This window comes from Paramormyrops kingsleyae, chromosome 1, assembly GCF_048594095.1.
Source record: "Paramormyrops kingsleyae isolate MSU_618 chromosome 1, PKINGS_0.4, whole genome shotgun sequence".
Lineage (NCBI taxonomy): Eukaryota > Metazoa > Chordata > Actinopteri > Osteoglossiformes > Mormyridae > Paramormyrops > Paramormyrops kingsleyae.
In genome coordinates this window covers 16,898,298-16,910,645 of record NC_132797.1, presented here as the reverse complement: position 1 = coordinate 16,910,645, position 12,348 = coordinate 16,898,298, and the positions used below count along the sequence as shown (strand labels likewise).

Below are 12,348 nucleotides of genomic sequence, written 5' to 3'. Positions count from 1 at the left end.
TTCTGGTGAAATCCTGGATGTCACCATGACATGCACCAAGAGTTGATTGAAGAAACGCTCAAATGACTGATATTCACAGAGAACCCTAAGTGACCAACGCCCGAACAGGGACTTGAACCCTGCACCCTCAGATTAAAAGTCTGATGCTCTAACGACTGAGCTATCCAGACTCTGAAAGGCAAAGCTGGATGTTCTGGTGAAATCCTGGATGCCACCATGACATGCACCAATAGTTGATTGTAGAAATGCCCACAAGACTGATATTCACAGAGAACCATAAGTGAACAATGCCCGAACAGGGACTTGAACCCTGGACCATCAGATTAAAAGTCTGATGCTCTACCGACTAAGCTATCCAGGCTCTGAAAGGCAAAGCTGGATGTTCTGGTGAAATCCTGGATGTCACCATGACATGCACCAAGAGTTTATTCATGAAACGCCCAGAAGAATGATATTCACAGAGAACCCTAAGTGAACAACGCCCGAACAGGGACTTGAACCCTGGACCATCAGATTAAAAGTCTGATGCTCTGCCGAATGAGCGATCCAGGCTGTGAAGGACACAGTTGGATGTTCTGGTGAAATCCTGGATGTCACCATGACATGCACCAAGAGTTGATTCATGAAACGCCCAGAAGAATGATATTCACAGAGAACCCTAAGTGAACAACGCCCGAACAGGGACTTGAACCCTGGACCCTCAGATTAAAAGTCTGATGCTCTGCCGAATGAGCTATCCAGGCTGTGAAAGACACAGTTGGATGTTCTGGTGAAATCCTGGATATCACCATGACATGCACCAAGAGTTGATTGAAGAAACGCCCACAAGACTGATATTCATAGACAACTGTAAGTGAACAATGCCCAAACAGGGACTTGAACCCTGGACCCTCAGATTAAAAGTCTGATGCTCTACCATAGGAGCTTGTCAGGCTGTGAAAGGTGCAGTTGGATGTTCTGGTGAAATCCTGGATGTCACCATGACATGCACCAAGAGCTGATTGAAGAAACGCCCACAAGATTCATATTCACAGAGATCCCTAAGTGAACAACGCCCGAACAGGGACTTGAACCCTGGACCCTCAGATTAAAAGTCTGATGCTCTACCGACTGAGCTATCCAGGCTGTGAAAGGCACTGTTGGATGTTCTGGTGAAATCCTGGATGTCACCATGACATGCACCAAGAGTTGATTGAAGAAACGCCCAGAAGAATGATATTCACAGACAACCGCAAGTGAACAATGCCCGAACAGGGACTTGAACCCTGGACCCTCAGATTAAAAGTCTGATGCTCTACCGACTGAGCTATCCAGGCTGTGAAAGACGCTGTTGGATGTTCTGCTGAAATCCTGGATGTCACCATGACATGCACCAAGAGTTGATTGAAGAAACGCCCAGAAGAATGATATTCACAGAGAACCATAAGTGAACAATGCCCGAACAGGGACTTGAACCCTGGACCCTCAGATTAAAAGTCTGATGCTCTACCGACTGAGCTATCCAGGCTGTGAAAGGCACAGTTGGATGTTCTGGTGAAATCCTGGATGTCACCATGACATGCACCAAGAGTTGATTGAAGAAACGCTCAAATGACTGATATTCACAGAGAACCCTAAGTGAACAACGCCCGAACAGGGACTTGAACCCTGCACCCTCAGATTAAAAGTCTGATGCTCTAACGACTGAGCTATCCAGACTCTGAAAGGCAAAGCTGGATGTTCTGGTGAAATCCTGGATGCCACCATGACATGCACCAACAGTTGATTGTAGAAATGCCCACAAGACTGATATTCACAGAGAACCATAAGTGAACAATGCCCGAACAGGGACTTGAACCCTGGACCATCAGATTAAAAGTCTGATGCTCTACCGACTGAGCTATCCAGGCTCTGAAAGGCAAAGCTGGATGTTCTGGTGAAATCCTGGATGTCACCATGACATGCACCAAGAGTTTATTCATGAAACGCCCAGAAGAATGATATTCACAGAGAACCCTAAGTGAACAACGCCCGAACAGGGACTTGAACCCTGGACCATCAGATTAAAAGTCTGATGCTCTGCCGAATGAGCGATCCAGGCTGTGAAGGACACAGTTGGATGTTCTGGTGAAATCCTGGATGTCACCATGACATGCACCAAGAGTTGATTCATGAAACGCCCAGAAGAATGATATTCACAGAGAACCCTAAGTGAACAACGCCCGAACAGGGACTTGAACCCTGGACCCTCAGATTAAAAGTCTGATGCCCTAACGAATGAGCTATCCAGGCTGTGAAAGGACTGTTGGATGTTCTGGTGAAATCCTGGATGTCACCATGACATGCACCAAGAGTTGATTGAAGAAATGCCCACAAGACAGATATTCACAGAGAACCCAAAGTGAACAAAGCCCGAACAGGGACTTGAACTCTGGACCCTCAGATTAAAAGTCTGATGCTCTACCATAGGAGCATGTCAGGCTGTGAAAGGCACAGTTGGATGTTCTGGTGAAATCCTGGATGTCACCATGACATGCACCAAGAGCTGATTGAAGAAACGCCCACAAGACTCATATTCACAGAGAACCCTAAGTGAACAACGCCCGAACAGGGACTTGAACCCTGGACCCTCAGATTAAAAGTCTGATGCTCTACCGACTGAGCTGTCCAGGCTCTGAATGGCAAAGCTGGATGTTCTGGTGAAATCCTGGATGTCACCATGACATGCACCAAGAGTTTATTCATGAAACGCCCAGAAGAATGATATTCACAGAGAACCCTAAGTGAACAACGCCCGAACAGGGACTTGAACCCTGGACCCTCAGATTAAAAGTCTGATGCCCTAACGAATGAGCTATCCAGGCTGTGAAAGACGCTGTTGGATGTTCTGCTGAAATCCTGGATGTCACCATGACATGCACCAAGAGTTGATTGACGAAACGCCCAGAAGAATGATATTCACAGACAACCGCAAGTGAACAATGCCCGAACAGGGACTTGAACCCTGGACCCTCAGATTAAAAGTCTGATGCTCTACCGACTGAGCTATCCAGGCTGTGAAAGGCACAGTTGGATGTTCTGGTGAAATCCTGGATGCCACCATGACATGCACCAAGAGTTGTTTGAAGAAACGCCCAAAAGACTGATATTCACAGAGATCCCTAAGTGAACAATGCCCGAACAGGGACTTGAACCCTGGACCCTCAGATTAAAAGTCTGATGCTCTACCGAATGAGCTATACAGGCTCTGAAAGGCAAAGCTGAATGTTCTGGTAAAATCCTGGATGTCACCATGACATGCACCAAGAGTTTATTCATGAAACGCCCAGAAGAATGATATTCACAGAGAACCCTAAGTGAACAACGCCAGAACAGGGACTTGAACCCTGGACCATCAGATTAAAAGTCTGATGCTCTGCCGAATGAGCTATCCAGGCTGTGAAGGACACAGTTGGATGTTCTGGTGAAATCCTGGATGTCACCATGACATGCACCAAGAGTTGATTGAAGAAACGCCCACAAGACTGATATTCACAGACAACTGTAAGTGAACAATGCCCAAACAGGGACTTGAACCCTGGACCCTCAGATGAAAAGTCTGATGCTCTACCGACTGAGCTATCCAGGCTGTGAAAGACGCTGTTGGATGTTCTGCTGAAATCCTGTATGTCACCATGACATGCACCAAGAGTTGATTGAAGAAACGCCCAGAAGAATGATATTCACAGAGAACCATAAGTGAACAATGGCCGAACAGGGACTTGAACCCTGGACCCTCAGATTAAAAGTCTGATGCTCTACCGACTGAGCTATCCAGGCTCTGAAAGGCAAAGCTGGATGTTCTGGTGAAATCCTGGATGTCACCATGACATGCACCAAGAGTTTATTCATGAAACGCCCAGAAGAATGATATTCACAGAGAACCCTAAGTGAACAACGCCCGAACAGGGACTTGAACCCTGGACCATCAGATTAAAAGTCTGATGCTCTGCCGAATGAGCTATGCAGGCTGTGAAGGACACAGTTGGATTATCTGGTGAAATCCTGGATGTCACCATGACATGCACCAAGAGTTGATTGAAGAAACGCCCACAAGAATGATATTCACAGACAACTATAAGTGAACAATGCCCAAACAGGGACTTGAACCCTGGACTCTGAGATTAAAAGTCTGATGCTTTACCAACTGAGCTATCCAGGCTCTGAAAAGCAAAGCTGAATGTTCTGGTAAAATCCTGGATGTCACCATGACATGCACCAAGAGTTGATTGAAGAAACGCCCACAAGACTCATATTCACAGAGAACCCTAAGTGAACAACGCCCAAACAGGGACTTGAACCCTGGACCCTATGAATAAAAATCTGATGCTCTACCGACTGAGCTATCCAGGCTGTGAAAGGCACTGTTGGATGTTCTGGTGAAATCCTGGATGTCACCATGACATGCACCAAGAGTTGATTGAAGAAACGCCCACAAGAGAGATATTCACAGAGAACCCTATGTGAACACTGCCCGAAAAGGCTGCCCGAAAAGGCTGTGAAAGGCACAGTTGAATGTTCTGGTGAAATCCTGGATGTCACCATGACATGCACCAAGAGTTGATTGAAGAAACGCCCACAAGAATGATTTTCACAGAGAACCCAAAGTGAACACTGCCTGAACAGGGACTTGAACCCTGGACCCTCAGATTAAAAGTCTGATGCTCTACCGACTGAGCTATCCAGGCTATGAAAGTAAAAGCTGGATGTTCTGGTGAAATCATGGATGTCACCATGACATGCACCAAGAGTTGTTTGAAGAAACGGCCACAAGACTGATATTCACAGAGAACCGTAAGTGAACACTGCCCGAACAGGGACTTGAACCCTGGACCCTCAGATTATAAGTCTGATGCTCTACCGACTGAGCTCAGCAGGCTCTGAAAAGCAAAGCTGGATGTTCTGGTGAAATCCTGGATGTCACCATGATATGCACCAAGCGTTCAACCTGGCAGGTGAATGATTAAAAAAACACCCATGTGAATGACATTCAGAGGTTGCCCTAAGTGAACACTGCCCGAACAGGGACTTGAAATCTCAACCCTCAGATTATAAATCCGATGCTTCAAAGTCCAGGTGGCATAGTGGCCACATGGAGGCTGTTTTTAGCTAAAATTAAAGCCCATGTCTAGGGCCAACGACGAAACTGCTGCTTTCATGTAGTAGTAATTCAATCAAAGACAAAGGCAAAAAAGATCAGCTAAGTGATCACAGATGACGATAGAACAGGTTTGTGAGTGGGGGGAATGTTGAGGTGTCCCTGAAACATTGTAATCATTGGGACCTCTCCACCTTCATTGATGATATCTTTATGACGTGGTACCCATAAGCCCTCCAGCATCCTTGCAGTCTGTTTGTCCCCCTTCACTCCACAAAGATTATGACTTTATGCTCTCTTTGCAATCCACCAGTGGTTTGCCATTTACATCCATTTGGGGGCAGCGTGTGGCTCAGTGGTCTAAGCCAATATGCCTATAATCATAAGGTCACCAGTCCAAACCCAGTCTCAGCACATCTGCCAATCCTTAAGCAAGGCCCTTATCCTCCTGCCCCCTGGGCACCACAGACAGCTTACTCCACAAAGAGCAAGATGAGGGAGGTGTAAAGACAATTTCCCCACAGGAATCAATAAAAGTATCTATCATCATTTGCATAGCTATTTCTACTGTCACCAATACTCATTACTCAGCATTATTTATGTATTGCTTACTCCTACATACCACTTATGTACTCTGCTTCCTCACCATTGGCCAGTCAAAACATTCCATCAATGTTTATATTTATATTATGTATTAATGATTTTTCCCTGCACTTGGTCTCTCTTAATCATTACACTTTATGTATATACAGTGCTGCTTGAAAGTATGTGAACCCTCCAAACATGGTCACTGTTTTTGTAAAAAACATTAAAATAACCTTATTACACATACACCCAAATCCCAATTTATAAAGCACACCTTCCAAATAATGGACATACGCACAAAAAGAGATATATTTTCATTATTTAATTCAACAAAGGTGATTTATTTCACAAAAACTGAAAATTTTACATGTGCAAAAGTATGTGAAGTATGTGTATTAGTAGCTTGTGGCTCCTCCTTTTGCAGCCATTACTTCAACCAAACGTCTCCTGTAACCACTAACCAGTCTCTCACATCTGCTTATGGGGATTTTTGCCCACTCCTCCTTGCAGAACTCAGCCAGTTGAGAGAGGTTGGAGGGACACCTGGCATGTACCAACTTCTTCAGGTCTCGGCACAACATTTCAATTGGGTTAAGGTCCGGACTTTGACTGGGCCAATCCAGAGTGCGAATCCTCTTTCTCTGAAGCCATTCCTTTGTAGTTTTGCTGGAATGCTTTGGGTCATTGTCTTGTTGCATAATCCATTTTCGTCCCAGCTTCAACTCTGACTGATGGCAGGAGATTCTGGTCAAGAATTTGTTGATATGCCAAAGAATTCATGGTTCCTTGGATAATATGGAGTCGTCCAGGTCCAGAAGCAGAAAAGCAGCCCCAGACCTTCACATTTCCACCACCATACTTCACTGTTGGGAGGGGGTTCTTTTCTTCATATGCCATGTTGGCTTTTCTCCAAACATGTCAGGTTTGACTGAGTAAATAATTCTATTTTGGACTCGTCTGTCCAGAGAATGGACTTCCAGAAGGCCTCTGGTTTGTCCAAGTGCTCTCTGGCAAAGTTGAAACGAGCAGCTTTGTTCTTTTTTGAGAGCAGAGGCTTCCTTCTAGCAATCCTCCCATGAATATCATGGCTATTCAATTTTCGTCTGATTGTAGACGCATGCACATTTGTCCCAGATGCTGCCAGAGAGGTCTGCAACTCTCTCGAGGTGATGTGTGGGTTGACCTTTACCTGATTTATTATTTTTCTGGTGCTTCTGGGTGATATTTTTGATGGGTGCCCACTTCTAGGCAAAGTTGCTGTCATGTTGAAGGCCCTCCATTTGTAAATGATCTGTCTTACAGTGGATGGATGGAGCTGGAATCTTTTGGAGATGGTCTTATAGCCCTCTCCATACTGATGGGCTGTCACTACCCTCCTCTTCATGTCCTCGGGTATCTCCTTTCCTCTTGGCATTGTTGATTTGTATGGGACCACAGTGGTTTGGTTGGTTTCCTCTCTCTTTTAATTAGTGCAGGCCAAACCCTTTTCCAAGGATGTCTCATTTCATCGGTCTACTTAAATGATTAATTAAGCACCCAAATGTGTTTCACCTGAGTCTGTTACCTGCTTGACTTAACCTGTGCAGCTGTTAAGCTGTTCACTTACTTGTGCACATACACTAATTCCATGTTTCATGTAGTTTTTGGGCTACTTAAACAAGTCCCACTAAACAAGTACATGCAATTGATAAACATATATCTGACATTTCATACATAAAAACTGGTGATGATAAAATAAGAAAATCACGGTAAAACAACAGACACATCTAAACTGCTCATGGGGTTCACATACTTTCAAGCAGCACTGTATGTAGTAGCATGGTCCAGGGTCCGTTATTTTGCATCACCGTATGCAATGTACTGTATATGGTTGATGTGACGATAAAGCCCCACTTGATTTGACTTGAATAGATGGGTCTTGAAGAATTTCTTGAAGGTTGAGAGTGATTTTGATTATCAGATGTGGATGAGTAGCTCTTTCCACTATCAAAGAATCACATATGAGAAATATGTAGAGTGAGACCTTTCACATAGTGGGGGGATCTCCAGGTGGCACCGGCTTGTTGACCTAAAAGGGTAAGATGGGACATAGGTCTTCATAAGCAACTTGATGGAGATGTTCATTTATCACAACATTAGGCAGTTACCACCTGATGTTGAGCTGGTTGATTTCCTGATCTCCCTCCTCACAGTAAGAGCCCAGGAGAAGGTTACTGGCATTTACCATCAGTACAGCCTGGTCATCCACATACAAATCCTAGCTACAACAACTTCTGGGAAGTCTTCAACCACCCATCCCAAGGTGGCAATCTTTTGCTGGAACTCTCATCAACAATCCCATCTGGTACCCAAGGTTGTTACTGAGTTACAGACTCCAGCTGCTAGACCGAACCATCCTTCCCCAGAGCTTATCACCGGGGCATACTCCCATACCTACAAACAATGATGGTATGCCGTGGGGAAGTTTTGGGTTTTGAGGAATATATGCAGTCATCTTTTTTTTTTTAGATAACCTCCTATGGGATCAATATCAGCTGTATTGACCCTGACTCTACCTATTCAATCCATGGACAGCTTGGCGGTGGGAACCAGTCTCATCACTCACAACACCGATCCCATCATTTTCTAGCTCGGGATGTTCTACCAAGAAGAAATACAACTCATCCTAACAAAACCTCCTAGTCATCCTGCTGTCACTGGACATCCACATCTGCACAGACAAAACTGGCGCACTGAGAGATCACCACTTGGAATCCAGCCTCTTCTCCAATTGCCTCCAAATTTTCTTCTACCTCTGTCAATAGCCCAGAAAACACAAGATCCCCACTGAATTCAGAGACTTCTGGGATATGTCAAACCAATGCCACATCATCCCTGGGACTGCCCGATAGACTTGCTCCCTAGCTTGCCTTTACCCAAGGGGCAAGTCTACCTACTCACCCTGCCAGAGTACCAAGTCATGGAGCAGTACAATGAAGGCGGCCTCCAATCAGGATTGATCCAGCGGTACATCTCTCCGCTTGTCTCTGTTTTTTTAATCGCTGAGAAGAAGCATGGTGGCATCCATGCATCAGTCACAGAGTCCTTAACAAGATAGTTGATCTGTCATCATATATATATATATATATATATATATATATATATATATATATATATATATATATATATATATATATATATATATATATATATATTAACTGCTTATTTACTTGCAATCATTCACTGAACACATATCCTATGTTCACCAGATCCAGGCTTCAGCACAGTTGCAGTGCCCCCAGACGGCTCTGATCAACTCCGCACAGAAAATCATAATGTAGACCTACTAAGCCCAGGCAACCATCTACAGACTAAAACAGGTGTGCGTACAAACATGCTGTGTTGCAGTTCCTTAGGTCAAGGCATTCACATCCAAATCGCTGTATTCCCCTACATTTTTCAGTATCTATCCATACTACTGGCAACACTCCCCCCCAACATTCCCACTATGGGTTTACTTTATGTACCTATGAACAAAGCCACAATCCAAATAATTCATAAAATAGAGAATAAAATTTTGAAATTATACTTGTATGTTAGTAGTGAAGGTACTTTGTTTATGTTGATTGCAGTCATTTAAAATATTACTGATATACAACTTAATGGTTGTGCAACAAATTCGAGATTGTTTAATTGATGAATTAATTATCAACTGTGGCTTTGTACCAGTCGTTTAAGTACATGTTGCTGTCAGGATGGATCTCTGTCTTGCCCAGTTTTGCATGTCCTTACCCCATTTGGTCAGCAGGTGTCGCTGGCTATCCCATTTCGTGTGTTCCTCTGCTTCCTGGGCTGCCAAGTGACTATGCAGGTGGCTCTGAGTGTAGTAACTCCTCTGTCATGGATTTGAGACTGGCCAAAGGATAGCCTCACCTGTTTGGATGATTTTAGGTTTTTTTTTTTGCTGCTTTTCATTCAGTTTCCCCTTAGTTATATCCTTGTCTTCATGTATTTCAGTTTCAGTCTTTATTAATACCTTTGCTCCTAATTACAGTGTCTAGTTTAAGTTATGTTCTATGTTCCCAGTATCTCCTGGTGTTTGAATCTACAGTGTTGTTAATTACCCTCACCTTTGTCTCGTTACTCTTAGTTCCTAACGTTTCATTTAATGTCTATGGGTTACACCTGTCCATGGTTTCATACTCATTAAAAATGTATTATGACATTATGAAATTACCATGCATTTTAACCTTTATGTGGCTAATTTGTACTTCTTTCGCAACATAAAGGCTAAAATGCACGGTAATTTCTTGTCATAATAGCGTGAATGAATGAATAAAATAAATACACTTTATGCTCATTTTGCCTGATTGATGACTTTCTAAAATGTAAATGCCTTAAAGCGAAGGCATATTGAAGGAAAGCTTTTAATACACACTGCATCATGCTTGCTCTCTCAAAATGTGACATTATTGTGCATCAATCATTTCAGAAATTGCTGCAGGCAGATTTTCTCCCCGTGTTATTTTTTTGCATGCAACATTTTGTTATAGAAATAAAAAATGTTTAAACACACTGTCAGGTGACAAAAAAAATAATGTATTTCATTCAGAACATACCTGTATTTGGTACTGCGGTATTTCTATTTCCAAGTTTGTTTTTCTGATTGAAAGATGGCTCTGGTCCATTTGTAACTTTATGTAATCCACCTGGATCCATTTCTGGATCTGCTTCACCAGACGTAACTTGGACAACTCGGTCGGTTTGTAACGTAAAATCACATTGACATATTATGGAGTCACATGACATTTCAGTGTGAAGCTGTTGTGTGGAGGTCATTGCATGTTCCTGCACCGGGGGATGTGAGCTGCTCTTTCTAGCCAGCACCAGAAGAAAGATCAATAATTAACCTTCAGTGTGCGAATCTCCAATTACACAGACATGCATTTTCCTGCAGAACTTATTTGCATGCCTCAGCTGGACTGTTAGTAGGTACTGCAAAGAGGGGGTCATCATCATATTCTTCACTGTCATCATCATCACCATCATCATACTGTGGCACAATATGTACATGTGGAGGGATGTCAATCAGCTTAAGGCTTCCTTCAGAGACTGGGAACCAGACACACAAGCCAAAGTCAATTACTGAGCATACAATCAATCAAAGAATAGCAATACAACAAAAATGAGCAAAGCTGGTTTCTTTCAGGTACGGCGAGCTTTTGAACTGGTGGAAGGTAGTAACTGGAAACAGGGACACGGAGAGAAGAGCAGAAATGGTGTAGGTGGACTGAACTGTAACGACGAGAACGGCGAAGACCTGAGGCTTTCTTTCTTACATCTCATTTATTCTGTATAAATCATGTATGACCAAATGTCTATGTAGGGCATCTTGAGTTGACTTTGAATTGAGTTGAATTTGTGGCAGGACTGTCCCACTTTCGTCCGTATGTCTATGGCAGCCGGTTCCTCCTGTGGACTGACCACATCTTGCTACCCTGGGTCATGAATTTCAAGGGGCCAGAGGGTCAGGCGGTAAAGTGGCTGGAGAAGCCGCAGACCTACGACTTCAATGTCCAGCACGCGGTGGGCCGGCTGCAAGGCAACGCAGCTGGGGGTGGGTCAGCGGAAGGAGAGACCGGAGTTGGCGGAGGTGACAGGGGAGGTGCCAGACCAAACCACAGCTGTTCACCAGGGTCCAGAGGTGTTGAAACTTGACCTGGAGCCAGCAGAGATGAAGGGTGTCACTCCAGACTGGATCACCATACCCCAGCAGCCCAAGGAGCACCTGATCTTCAGCCTGGATGAGTTGGTCTCTTTGTGACAAATGAAACCAATATAGCACAGGACATATGCAAGTTGTGCACAATACTGACAAAGGAGGCAAATAATATGAATTGTCTAAACATTTGACGAACCAACATTGGACACAATACAAAGAGTTTCGAGAGACAGGTATCCCATTTCTTAATGAATGAAATATTAATCTGCCTGTTGCGGCTGAAGTAGAGATGTGGCGTGCAGTTTAAAACATTTTTGTCAGGGGTATGCGGTCCCAGAACAAATCACCACTGTGACAGCGCCCAAGTTGGTGAAGGAATTCTTCATTTGGTTAGGGGAGGTCTGCCGGATGCTGGGCATATGGAAGACGTGTACAACCCCTCTGCACCCCAGGGCAACGGACAGGATGACCTTCAAGACTCCATGGTCTACCAAACTATTTAGCATATCCTGACATGCTGGAATGGAACCATAAATAGGCCGTCTGTGTGTAATAGTATATACAACGTGCCGTGTTTTCACGATTGTGTTATACTTAGCTGTACCATATGTGTCCATTGTCCACTCTTCATGTATTTCTGCCCTTTATGTAATTACCTTCCCTGTGTCTAGCATGTGGCCTCTCAGCGTTACCCCGACGTAAGTGAAGTGAGAGCTGGATTCAATTTTGTTTGTGGTTGAACAGAGCCCTTTAAGGGCTGCTAATAAAGGAGCAATTGCTTTATGGTAAACCTGGTAAAGTCTCCATTATTAACATTGTGTCTGGGCATGTGGGACACTGCATTATCACTGGTGTGTCTTTTACACTTCTTACTCTTGTGCACAAAAAATGTTGGTCATAGAAAATGAAAAATTTTTAGACAGAAAAAAAATTAAACAATATAAGA

The 12,348-nt window shown here is 43.9% G+C and overlaps 23 non-coding genes across 23 annotated transcripts; all 23 read right to left on the bottom strand.

Annotated features, from left to right (window-relative positions):
* Nucleotides 1–97: 97 nt before the first annotated feature.
* On the bottom strand, nucleotides 98–170 carry trnak-uuu (transfer RNA lysine (anticodon UUU)). Its single transcript has one exon. It is a non-coding gene; the product is annotated as a tRNA-Lys (tRNA).
* Nucleotides 171–288: 118 nt separating this feature from the next.
* On the bottom strand, nucleotides 289–361 carry trnak-uuu (transfer RNA lysine (anticodon UUU)). The gene has a single exon. It is a non-coding gene; the product is annotated as a tRNA-Lys (tRNA).
* Nucleotides 362–479: 118 nt separating this feature from the next.
* On the bottom strand, nucleotides 480–552 carry trnak-uuu (transfer RNA lysine (anticodon UUU)). The gene has a single exon. It is a non-coding gene; the product is annotated as a tRNA-Lys (tRNA).
* Nucleotides 553–670: 118 nt separating this feature from the next.
* trnak-uuu (transfer RNA lysine (anticodon UUU)) lies at nucleotides 671–743 on the bottom strand. Its single transcript has one exon. It is a non-coding gene; the product is annotated as a tRNA-Lys (tRNA).
* Nucleotides 744–1,052: 309 nt separating this feature from the next.
* trnak-uuu (transfer RNA lysine (anticodon UUU)) lies at nucleotides 1,053–1,125 on the bottom strand. Its single transcript has one exon. It is a non-coding gene; the product is annotated as a tRNA-Lys (tRNA).
* Nucleotides 1,126–1,243: 118 nt separating this feature from the next.
* trnak-uuu (transfer RNA lysine (anticodon UUU)) lies at nucleotides 1,244–1,316 on the bottom strand. The gene has a single exon. It is a non-coding gene; the product is annotated as a tRNA-Lys (tRNA).
* Nucleotides 1,317–1,434: 118 nt separating this feature from the next.
* Nucleotides 1,435–1,507, bottom strand: trnak-uuu (transfer RNA lysine (anticodon UUU)). Its single transcript has one exon. It is a non-coding gene; the product is annotated as a tRNA-Lys (tRNA).
* A 118-nt stretch (nucleotides 1,508–1,625) lies between these two features.
* Nucleotides 1,626–1,698, bottom strand: trnak-uuu (transfer RNA lysine (anticodon UUU)). Its single transcript has one exon. It is a non-coding gene; the product is annotated as a tRNA-Lys (tRNA).
* Nucleotides 1,699–1,816: 118 nt separating this feature from the next.
* trnak-uuu (transfer RNA lysine (anticodon UUU)) lies at nucleotides 1,817–1,889 on the bottom strand. Its single transcript has one exon. It is a non-coding gene; the product is annotated as a tRNA-Lys (tRNA).
* A 118-nt stretch (nucleotides 1,890–2,007) lies between these two features.
* trnak-uuu (transfer RNA lysine (anticodon UUU)) lies at nucleotides 2,008–2,080 on the bottom strand. Its single transcript has one exon. It is a non-coding gene; the product is annotated as a tRNA-Lys (tRNA).
* Nucleotides 2,081–2,198: 118 nt separating this feature from the next.
* trnak-uuu (transfer RNA lysine (anticodon UUU)) lies at nucleotides 2,199–2,271 on the bottom strand. The gene has a single exon. It is a non-coding gene; the product is annotated as a tRNA-Lys (tRNA).
* Nucleotides 2,272–2,579: 308 nt separating this feature from the next.
* Nucleotides 2,580–2,652, bottom strand: trnak-uuu (transfer RNA lysine (anticodon UUU)). The gene has a single exon. It is a non-coding gene; the product is annotated as a tRNA-Lys (tRNA).
* A 118-nt stretch (nucleotides 2,653–2,770) lies between these two features.
* On the bottom strand, nucleotides 2,771–2,843 carry trnak-uuu (transfer RNA lysine (anticodon UUU)). The gene has a single exon. It is a non-coding gene; the product is annotated as a tRNA-Lys (tRNA).
* Nucleotides 2,844–2,961: 118 nt separating this feature from the next.
* On the bottom strand, nucleotides 2,962–3,034 carry trnak-uuu (transfer RNA lysine (anticodon UUU)). The gene has a single exon. It is a non-coding gene; the product is annotated as a tRNA-Lys (tRNA).
* Nucleotides 3,035–3,152: 118 nt separating this feature from the next.
* trnak-uuu (transfer RNA lysine (anticodon UUU)) lies at nucleotides 3,153–3,225 on the bottom strand. The gene has a single exon. It is a non-coding gene; the product is annotated as a tRNA-Lys (tRNA).
* A 118-nt stretch (nucleotides 3,226–3,343) lies between these two features.
* On the bottom strand, nucleotides 3,344–3,416 carry trnak-uuu (transfer RNA lysine (anticodon UUU)). The gene has a single exon. It is a non-coding gene; the product is annotated as a tRNA-Lys (tRNA).
* A 118-nt stretch (nucleotides 3,417–3,534) lies between these two features.
* On the bottom strand, nucleotides 3,535–3,607 carry trnak-uuu (transfer RNA lysine (anticodon UUU)). Its single transcript has one exon. It is a non-coding gene; the product is annotated as a tRNA-Lys (tRNA).
* A 118-nt stretch (nucleotides 3,608–3,725) lies between these two features.
* trnak-uuu (transfer RNA lysine (anticodon UUU)) lies at nucleotides 3,726–3,798 on the bottom strand. The gene has a single exon. It is a non-coding gene; the product is annotated as a tRNA-Lys (tRNA).
* A 118-nt stretch (nucleotides 3,799–3,916) lies between these two features.
* On the bottom strand, nucleotides 3,917–3,989 carry trnak-uuu (transfer RNA lysine (anticodon UUU)). Its single transcript has one exon. It is a non-coding gene; the product is annotated as a tRNA-Lys (tRNA).
* Nucleotides 3,990–4,107: 118 nt separating this feature from the next.
* Nucleotides 4,108–4,180, bottom strand: trnak-uuu (transfer RNA lysine (anticodon UUU)). Its single transcript has one exon. It is a non-coding gene; the product is annotated as a tRNA-Lys (tRNA).
* A 118-nt stretch (nucleotides 4,181–4,298) lies between these two features.
* Nucleotides 4,299–4,371, bottom strand: trnak-uuu (transfer RNA lysine (anticodon UUU)). The gene has a single exon. It is a non-coding gene; the product is annotated as a tRNA-Lys (tRNA).
* Nucleotides 4,372–4,633: 262 nt separating this feature from the next.
* Nucleotides 4,634–4,706, bottom strand: trnak-uuu (transfer RNA lysine (anticodon UUU)). The gene has a single exon. It is a non-coding gene; the product is annotated as a tRNA-Lys (tRNA).
* A 118-nt stretch (nucleotides 4,707–4,824) lies between these two features.
* trnak-uuu (transfer RNA lysine (anticodon UUU)) lies at nucleotides 4,825–4,897 on the bottom strand. Its single transcript has one exon. It is a non-coding gene; the product is annotated as a tRNA-Ile (tRNA).
* Between the last annotated feature and the right edge of the window lie 7,451 nt (nucleotides 4,898–12,348).